At 33.4% G+C, this 8,338-nt stretch overlaps 1 non-coding gene across 1 annotated transcript; it reads right to left on the bottom strand.

Moving 5' to 3' along the window:
* Positions 1-1,960: 1,960 nt before the first annotated feature.
* On the bottom strand, positions 1,961-2,032 carry Trnav-gac. The gene has a single exon. It is a non-coding gene; the product is annotated as a tRNA-Val (tRNA).
* Between the last annotated feature and the right edge of the window lie 6,306 nt (positions 2,033-8,338).

Raw genomic sequence — 8,338 nt, 5'->3', positions numbered from 1 at the left:
TATAGGTCAAAAAACAAAGAAAAGTAGGTTTTTCTTTCTCTTGAAAACCTGCATTATATGTCCTTTACGACTATTTAACCTAAAGATATCGATTACAGTTGCGGATTAAATATTTTTAGTACTGGTCGTAAAGGACGAAGAACAAAAAAACGTGTCCTTTACGCCCAACTTTACCACACTACTATAGAAAGTGATCCTTAAAAAGTAAGGGCTTAAAGGGCAACAATATATGTCAAGGTGACTTACGACTATATTCTTATTTGTCGATTTCCTTTACGACACATAATAATTTATAATTAATGACTTGATATTTACGCCCCTTCAGCTAGGCTATTTTTGCAAGTCCATAGTAGAAAATCTTGGTCGTAAAGGCAACTTTTTAAGAGATATCGAAATTTTAACAACACAGATCGATAGCGCTTGAAATTTTGAACAAAACTGTATATATAACTCATTTTCGCCAAAATGTCCTTTACGCCAATTGAACCCAGAGGTATCGATTATGGTTTTTCTTCTTCTGAATTGAACGTTGGACTTGAGAGTAAGGTATGAGTAAAATAGCACAAGAGTGTTATTTAGTACTTTTCTGTCTATGAATATACACTTATGCGTTTTCTTTGCCAAAAATGAGGTAATTTTAACGAAATAGCATGCAATTATGCTTGTCTAAATCGTGATTGGTTAGAGATATCGCCACAGCGACTTGATAGAAAAATCACATTTCTCTTCCTGATGTCAAGGGTGTCAATAACTCAATTTCGTAAAAAATGTCAGTTATGGTTTTTCTCCTTGAGACGGCAGAATAAAAGTAAACAATTTATAGGTTCGTATTCTTTTGTCATTTTGCCTTGAGAGCAAAATTGATTTATGTTATTTGAACAATATGTTCCGTCTGTTTGATTTCATGATTTAGAGGAGGCTCTGTGATGTTCAAACAGTGAACCTAATCGGATAAACAGCTTGCGTTCCATAAGCACGTTTAGTAGTACAGTTATGTATCAGTTTGTGCGGAAAAGCTTTAGTAGGTAACTAAAAGTTCCGTGGATTAAAGTTCTTCTCTCAACTCAACCCCAATTGGCTGAGAGAACCGCTGTTATCATGTTTTTGGATAGTCAATGCGATCGGTCATACTTCGATCAATAATTTCATATTTAGACATAGATTTTATGCAGCTAATATGAAATGTTACTCGTAAATATACTAGATAATCGCCAAAACTTCAAGAAGAGGTTTTGAATCGGAAAGAGGTCTTGAATCATCAGAAAAATACCTCAAGAATGTTAAATAAGTTTTGACAACCATGACGTCATCTGCTTCAATAAATAAAAAATGTCCTCGCCTACTGCACCTTACCTGTTTAACCATACCTTACATAAATGTATATTGTATGTACATAGGTTTATACTACATATACGTTTTAATCTGAAGAATAATAATCTAAAATTTTATCGATTACTTACACGGAAAAACAAATTGTACTTCTTGTTTCTTGAAACTTTGATTTATAAGAGTTGATATACAGTCATATACAAGGGTGAACTGCATCATGTTGCTCCTTGATAACATTATGTTAATATTTTTAAAATGTTGTTGAGTCTAGACGGGAAAAGTAGGTATACTTTGTCGAAACTTTAACCATAAATTCTGTAAACGTTGATAGAAAATGCGATACAACGATCAATTTGTAAGCTGTTAGAAAGAATATTAAGTTGGATAGGAAACTTTAAGATAAGGTTTTTGCCTTGATGTGAAATAATTTTAACACAGTCTACGGCATAGTATAGTGACAGAATATTACCTATATTATAGAGACAATGTTAATATATCCATATTTTGTTTAAATATGAACATATAGATTTTCCTGTTTCGTTGTGATTGTGAAACGTACCACTTTATAATTTGCAAATTATAAATGCAGACATAAATCGCAATGAAAAAATCAACATTGATCTACCTGCTCTGGCCAATGTGGGACTCGAACCCACATCCTTGGATTGTCCGTCCAATGCGTTACCAATTGCGCCAGCCGACCATCCATGACTGCGAATTTAACCAGGATGTGGGTTCAAGTCCCACGTTGACTACAGTCGATCACTGTTGATTTTTTCATTGCGATTGATGTCTGCATTTATAATAGAAACAACGCTTTTTTCAAGTTTTAAAAACCGTTAATAACTATTTTATTTGCAGAGAAATTTGGGGTCATGTTCAGATTGTTCAGTGCTTACTTGTTTGTTGTACTTAGTAAGGCTGTGTTTGAAATACCCGATCGAACCATGAGGAAAGCTCCATGTGATAATTATAGTCTTGGAAAGTGGTCCGAAATTATGGGGTGTTATTTTATTACAGACAGATTTGGTTTCAACCAAGTAAAACTGTCGTAGATGCTAAACACTAAAATTCATTACAGTCAACTTTATAAATGTTATACTGTGCCAAAAAAAATTAAAATGATACGAAATGAAACGAGGAACGCGGTGTAAAATAGCGAGAAGCAAAGCGTGTCCGGAAAACGTCAGCACAAGAGATTTATTCCTGTGTTGTTTGTTTAGATAAACAAACAATTCCATTTTTTTGTGCGTTGGGTCGAGATTGACACATAAGCAAAGCTTTGATAGTGGTTAGATACCGTGTCAGTTCCATTTATTTGTAAAGTTACTCTACTCTACTAAGTTACGTACAGTTTAGTGAAAACTGGCAAATATCAGATTTTACTAAAATGTGATATAACTTGTGTCACATTTTATATTTATTTTCATTGGATCCTGACACTCATGAAATGCATGATATTACAGATGAGCGCGTTCCGATTCACTCATTGTTGCCCTGCATGCCACAGCGGTATAATTTTCCTATAAAAATTATAGCTTTATTTTTATTGTCGATGGACGTGACCTGCAAGACTTTGACAGAAGTATACATACAGGAATTCATGAGGTAAATTTTAAAACCCACTAAAAACCATTTCCAGGTGGTCCTTAAATTATGCCCTTAATTAGTTACCTTTTAGCATTCGCAAGTTCATGCGACGCACCCTGTTATTTTTGATGATATATTTTAAGAATGTAAGTACGTGTCTAATAATAATAAATACAAGACGGGTAGACGTGAAATTTTAGGAATATAATTAAAAAGTAAAAATGAATACATATTTTGGTAGGTATACGATGATGAAGGACCGCGTAACCGGTAACACTTATTTTACAAAGTAGTATCTATTACTGAGTAATTAGACATTATTAAAATGATAATTAATTATTTAAAATTCGATTTGAGTCAGGCATAAAAACATTTGTGTTGTCACTTTTTTTGTATATTATTTAATAGTGGGTTCAAATAAAAGCCAGAAATTGGAGACCTTACGTTACAACAACTCTGTCAAGTACTCTGAGTTAAAACTTAAAACTGGTGGTTACTGCTAAATTGCCTTGCCCGGGCTAAGAGGATTTGCTTTTATAATCAAAACCGTACACAATTTAAAGTGTACATGTAACTTTCAACCCTGCCACAGTCCGGTAAGGTTCTCAACTGAAAAGATATGTTCAAGTAAACACGACGTCAGTTTGTGTAAGTAAGCACGTGTATGCAGAACACGGTGCGGGGTGTTAATTTTAAAAGTTTAAAACAATGTCGCCCCAAGGAAACGTTGCGGCGAAAAAGTGACTCAGATATGTAAAAGTGGTATTAAAGTTCTGTAGTTCCTAAGATAAATGACCCTGGCGTTTAAGCTTCATTTTATTATTATAAAGATTGCATGGGAATAATTATGAATCAATTAAAATCTCTCTGTCGCGCCAATACGCAAGATCGAGCGATAAAGATATAGATTGCATTTCTGCGTCGTTAGGCGTCGCAGAAATGCCATTCGGCTACGGGGCCAGGGTTATCCAAACATAGCTGCCGATTGAAACACAAAATTTTATTATTTCAGTTCAAATGGTGTATATAATAATCTATTTGCGTCAAATAACATTTTTGGATAAAATGCAATAAAATATTTACAAATAAAACAACGTGGCGTGGTGAAAATTGATATGACGTTTATTTCTAACGATTTGGAAACAAACATTGCTTGTAATAAAATACTTCATTGTCATTGCTGGATAGTATAATACGTTTTTGGTAATTAACCAGTGTCTGCTCAAAATTACGTCGTCATGAAAAAATGAGTTTAAAACGTAATAAAATATACGGGGACCAATTTGCAAGTATAAATGATGGGTTACTCGTTGACGCTAGGTCATTATTTTTAATTGGGCTCACGTCTCTTTTATTGTATGGCTGTACGTAATTCAAAAAGTATCTAATTGATTGAATTGATTCAATTCATTTTTAATTCATTTTGTAATGAATCAATGATTATTAATTTATAAATTGCCTAATTTATTTAATTGCCCAGTGATGTTGTTAAGGGAAATATAGGTTGTAATAATGCGCTTTTATAAGTACTAGTAGAATGTATTTGACACAACTAGGATTTTTCGGAAAATAATATGCTTATACAAACAAAATAAAATAATATAAAAGCACTTTTAGTACTTAAAACGTGGTACGGAACACATTTTATTTAAATTTCGATTAGGTATGATAACTACCACGAATAGAAAAGGCTACATTTATTTAAAAAATAAATATGTTTCTTAAGGTGATGTTATGATTATAAAAGTTCAATTTGTAAGAATTCCTTAATGTATGAGCCAAACTTTTGGAATCAAAGTTTGAAACAAAGATCTTATTGGAAAACTTCACCTCGATTTTTATAAAGTGAATCAGATTGGTTTTAAGATCTTTTCAAACATGTTCCAGTTTTAATCCGAAGGGTTCATTCATTTCAAATATATTTTTTTAACCTATTATAGTCGCCAATCTTTCGTCAATAAAAATATTTTATAATGCTTGATTGAAAGTATTGAATAGTGTCTTTTATCGAATGTATCAGATTAACAAGGCGGCGTATAACTTTAAATTGTTGAAGTTAAACAAAAACCGAGTTATTAAAATACTTTTATATGTATTTTACCTTCAACTGTATGAGAGTTCGTTTTCACGTCACATGTTCTACACGTTTTCGTTACTCTCTGTTTCCAGCATATATGAAACTTTTCAATTTTTAGTTTCAGTGAGTCGTTCAACTTATTCGCATATCAAACCAACGCAACCTGGCGCGTACAAATACAAATTGGAAACACTAAAACATTTAAATTCAGCTTTGTACGAACATTATTACGAATTTATGGCCATTTTTTTTTTCAAACCCACTTTCTTTTGATTTGGAAATTTTTATGTGATTTCCACTCAGAATCGCGGGCTCTTTCAATCAAAGTCTAATAAAGTGTCCCAGGAGAAAAAAACGTGTCCCTTGAACCCGCATTTTGCAATCCGTGCCTCTTATGCCGTTACCATTTCTCCATACATTTTGTATGGCGGTAACGGAATGGAAGGTCGAACAATGTATGGAAATCTTGGGACATTTTTTTTCCTATCAGGATCGAAAGACCTCGCGATTCTGAGTGTGAATCACGTAAAAATACCCATGTTACAAAAAAGTGGGGTGGACAACTTTGAAAAAAATGGCCCTTATCACAACAAAATAGTCTTCGAAATCTTTCTAACATTTCTTGTCAATTTATTACTTGAAACAATAAATGTTGAAACAGCGTCATCTGATGCAGTTCCAAGTCTCAGTAATTGCTTTAAGTCTTATCTAAGGTGCAACATACACGAGAGGCAGGACCGCAACGCCTCACGTATGGACGCGATATTTATACCTAATCTAGAAATTCTAGATGGAATAGAATTCATTTTATTCGTACACACAAAAAAGGAAAATGTTACAAATAAGAAGACATAAAAAGGAGGTGTCACGAAATAGTCTAATCTCAGCATAGTACTGAAGACTTCCAGTGCTGATAGTCCGATTAAACCATCCGGTAATCTGGGAAGGAAGAAGAATCAAGACTGAAAGTTAAAAAAAATAGGAGTTTAACTAATTATTCTATGCCGACAACTGATTTTTGTAACGAGATCTTTGACACAATTAGTGTAGCAGAGCGATTTTTTTATTACGGTTTTGTCCCTTGAAAAGGAAAATCCTGTTTTAGAAATTAGAAATAATATACAGCGTGTGTATTCCATACGGGCGAATATCTTAAAAACCACTAGAATAGGACCTAAGGATCCTAACTATATGGTTTTTTGTGAATAGATGAGATAGTTTTTTTTCATACATAATAATTCCACACGCAATGTATTATGTCCACTAGGGTGGAGCGAAAAAACACTTTTCTGGAATTAGCAAACTTAATAGTTATCAATCAATGCCCCTTAGTCTATGAAGCCTTTGTGCAAATTTTCAGCTTTTAAAATCAACATCTTCTGCCTCCGCATTTTGTTTGAAATTTTGAAAATCACATACAAACCTGAAAATTCAACTTTTAGATAAAAAATATTTTTCGGCAGTATTATGTTCAGTGTACATTATTGATACATATTATTACAAGAAACTACCAAAAATTGCGAAAATAGCGTTAAAAATCGCCAATTTTCAGTATTTTAGCGGCTATTTTGGCGAATGTACTGAAACTAGACAAACTTTGGCGATTATTGACGCTATTTTCGCAACTTTTTGTAGTTTCTCATAATGATAGGTATCAATAACATATACTAAACATAATACTGCCGAAATTTTTTTTTTATCTGAAAGTTGAATTTTTAGGTTTGTATGAGATTTTCAAAATTTCAACCCTAATGCGGAGGCATAAGATGTTGATTTAAAAAGCCGAAAATTTGCACAAAGGCTTCATAGACTAAGGGGCATTGATTGATAACTATTAGGTTTGCTAATTCCAGAAAAGTGTTTTTTCGCTCCACCCTAATGTCCACATCAATTTTATTAGCGTACCTACTTAAACGTCATTACGACATGACGTTTATGTCATGTCAAATTAAATTGGACGGCGTACATTGCTGCTTGGTCAAATTAAAAAAAATTACTCTTAACCAATGACACTTTTTAACAAAATGATTATCCTATACGATTCGTATGATCAGATACTATAACTGGATACATTATTCGCCCATATGGAATCCACACGCTGTGTGTGTTGAATCTAGTGGTGACGAGTAAGTGTTTTCTATTATTTTATGAAATTCTGTTTTATTTAAGTAATAATATAATACGAGTACGTAACATATCAATAGATTAAAACACTACATCATCAGATCAATACATCATTCGATTAAACTACAATAGACGCAAATAATACCTAATACTTACTTATTCTTGAATACGAAATAAGAAAACATATATTTGAATCCAGTGACGATGTAATAGCGTTGCTCAGTTGCGTTGTCAGACTCGTCTTAGGATTTATATATATTACACGAAATATAATAATTATAATAATATGATATCGTATGATCGAAATTCAAAAATCGGCCGTCCAGTATCTTTTATTGATACATACATACATATAATCACGCCTGTATCCCATAAAAGGGTAGGCACATGCACTACTCAAATTTCAGTGCCACTCTTGACAAAAAGGGGTTGAAAGAAATCGAAATTGTGATATTGCAGTGACAGGTTGCCAGCCTCTCGCCTACGCCACAATTTAACCCATATCCCACAGTCGACTTCTACCCGGAGGTCGTCACCACACGGAGGTCGTCTACTGATATTTAATGATAACTTTAATGAAACAAAAATAATCATTACATTACTTTTATCTTTTTCTAGTAAAACGTGGAATGTGTCAATGTTTTACTAGTATGGACACATTTCTTAATAATAATGATGTGCTCCTATCCATACGAAAAAGTAATATGTACATCTTGTACCATAAATATGCCATATGTTTATTCAACGATCCAGAACTCGATCTTGAAACTTATTGCTCCGTGTGTTGCGCCCCTAACGGGCAATCTAACTCTCGTCCAATACTGAGTACAAACTTACCAGGCGTAGTTTCGGAGCTCTGCGGACCAAGTAAAGACGCCAGAGCGGTTAGCTATACATTTAGCCGTAGCCAGCCCGCTCCCTTGAGATTCTACTGTAAACCTACCATGAGATTTTGTACAAACTAACGGCCAGATTCGGACTAACATACGTGAAATTAATATTGAATTTTGTTCTAAACAATACATTTTTGACAGTGACATATCGGATACAAAAATAACAATTCGAATACGGCAGTGAGTTACGAAACGTAACGATATCTTAAATATATTTACAAATAATAGTTTCGAATGATTCACGGATATTTTCATTAGACATATTGATCGTTAGTTTTCCATGCAGGCATGTAACTGCGTCGAAATATCGGGAGCTCGACAAAAA

The sequence above is a fragment of the Leguminivora glycinivorella genome, chromosome 2 (genome assembly GCF_023078275.1).
Source record: "Leguminivora glycinivorella isolate SPB_JAAS2020 chromosome 2, LegGlyc_1.1, whole genome shotgun sequence".
Classification (NCBI taxonomy): Eukaryota; Metazoa; Arthropoda; class Insecta; order Lepidoptera; family Tortricidae; genus Leguminivora; species Leguminivora glycinivorella.
The sequence above is the reverse complement of the archived record's forward strand: the minus strand, read 5'-3'. Positions and strand labels throughout refer to the sequence as shown.